Genomic DNA, 2,616 nt, shown 5'->3' with positions numbered 1-2,616 from the left:
CGGTCAGCCGCAGGGCCGCCCGGGGGCCGCGCCTCCGCCCTCTGGCTGCCCGAGTGAGGCCTCGCCTCACCTCTGCCAGGCACAGCGTCCCGACGCCAGTCTGGTGTTCGTACCGGAAACTGTGTGACGGCGTAGCAAACACGATCTTCTCCATTACTTTTGCAAGAGAGATTCACTGGCCGGCTCGTAGCTGATAAGTATTTCTATTGGTTCCTCTTCCAGTTTTTTACTGGTTTCGGGGTTGCGGCGTCATCCCTGTTGCTAGCTGAATTCGATCCCAAGCTGTCAGCATATCAGGTAGGGGGGCTAGTACGGGTCACTACTTCCCCCACTGATACACCTGTTCTGGAACTATAAATTTGGCTGTGGGACCTGAATCAGCCGTGGCTATATGCTTGGTTGAGGCCTTTTCCAGGTGTGTGGTCGCCGCACCATTCTTGCCGTCACCGAGACTGGATGCCAATCAGTAAAACGTGACAGATTGCAGGGCAGGTACGGATCACTCCTTCCTCAGATTGTGATATAACGGTTGGAACTACAAAGCAATGTCTGCTGGAACTAAATCACCCAACCCCACATACCGGGCTGGTGTCTTTTTCAGCTGCGTCGTTTCAGAATATTCCTACCATCAGCCAAACTGGACCCCAACAGGTGAAACATATCAGGCAGTGGGACAGGTATGGGTCACCGCTTGCCTCTATTAAGGTATGATGCTTGCAGCTATAGCACACTCTGTGCTGGCCAATCTAGACCGTTTATAACAGACGACAGTGGGACAGCCTTTCTCTTCTTATCTTCCCAGAGCGTCTACGTTCGTTGGATGATGGCCCGCCTCTGCTCGTTTCACATCGATGTCATAGGTTGTAGTTTTTGTTGTTGGACAGCAAATATTGCACTGTTGTTGAGAAGGCTGATATTTTCCCTGTCCTTCATGTTGCGTTCTGTGATGGTAAGTCTTCTCAGATACCTTGTTGTCACTCCCAGAAATCACGTTTAATTCTTAAATACGCAAATGAAATCGAAAATTTTATTCTTTGGCCTGCTGTCATTCATTCTGCGAATGTGACGGTAAGACCTTAAGCACCTCTTCCTTATTCTATGAGTGGTTCCATGTATATTTATGTATTAATTTTCATTTCTCCTCTCTATTCAGTAGCAGTCTCTGATATTCTGTCTTCCTAAAATTTTTCTAAGTCTTTTGCTTTCTGTTTTTTTTTTTTCAATTCTTCTTGTTTGCCTCTCTCATTCAGAGCTACATAAATATTCCTGATTAATTACTGTTGTGTAGTGTTTCATTTTTGCCTGGAACGATACTGATCATTCATTGTGTCGGTTTTGGGTGACTTTGTATGTTAATTCCGTTTTCTTTAACCTTTCTGTCCACATGGTGTTATTTACTCTGTTTCAGTGTATCCTCCAAATAGTCAAATTTATCGATTCGATTTGTTGTAACTAAATAAGGCGTTTTTCTTTAGCGTATTATGGAGTAGAGTAGTCATCGTTGAACGTTATGGAACGCCACTCAGTAACGAAGCTGACTCTGGCAATACACCGAGCGAGTCTATTGCGTCTATGCTGTGATGTCAAGGGTATGCGACTTAAGATTATAACCTAGCTCACAACTATTAATAAGCGGAAATAATTGGGGACATTTAAAACTTGTTGCCTGTCTAGGACTCGAGCCCAGATTTTTCTGATTCTCACAAATGGTCGCCTTGACCGCCTCGGCAACCCGGACACGGTCCTTGGCGAACCCAAATTCCCACATTACTTACACACTACTGACGCAGTCCACCTACTTGCAGCCACCGGTAATTTCCATAGCAGTTCGGGCTTGTCTGTGCATCTCCTCTAAAAGGATTCGACCCAGATTTTCCCGTTACTGACGAATGGTTGGCATCCGGACACGGTGCCTGACCGCCGGAAATTCCGTAATTATCCACACGCCACTACGTACCGACACTGCTCACTTCCCTCACTACTAGTACGACCACTGATTCCCACAAGAGTTCCGGTTTGTTTGAGCATCTGCACTGGAAGGATAGTTGGCCAACTCACCTGCTTACACATATGTGATATCTGTCCTTTCAGTTCTCCCGAACACCTACTATGGCGTGGTCCGTGTTCATTGCCAAAGAAGAGACACCAAAACAAAAGGTTCCAGGTCCAAAAGTGGTGTCTGTTCTTTTGCGCATGTCCGAAAAAACAGACTTCACATATATATGCCAGTAATCTGTTCCCAACGGTTTGTGGTGACATTCTCGCTGTATCCCCGGCTTGGGTTCTAGCCGATGTAAAATGTCTACTCGTCAGACCCATTAGACCAACACCACGATATTCTTGCAAACTAGTCCTTCTGGAAGGATTGCCCTTACTCTTCTTTCCACCTCTCGTTCTGCACATTGGATCCGCATAATGTTCTCACGTCCATTGATGCCGAAACCGTGGGGACACCGAATAAGTGAATGATCATATTGCCTATATCTTAAGACAAGCGCCTTAATTAGGACTAGGCCGCAAGGAAACCTTTCTTGTGAAGATGTATTGACCATTACAGATCATTCTGATGGACCTCTTCGATAGCTCCAGATGACAAGGCTAGAAAGTATAAAAAAA

This window comes from Schistocerca gregaria, chromosome 1 (genome assembly GCF_023897955.1).
Source record: "Schistocerca gregaria isolate iqSchGreg1 chromosome 1, iqSchGreg1.2, whole genome shotgun sequence".
NCBI classification, from domain to species: Eukaryota; Metazoa; Arthropoda; class Insecta; order Orthoptera; family Acrididae; genus Schistocerca; species Schistocerca gregaria.
Note: the sequence above shows the minus strand (reverse complement) of the source record.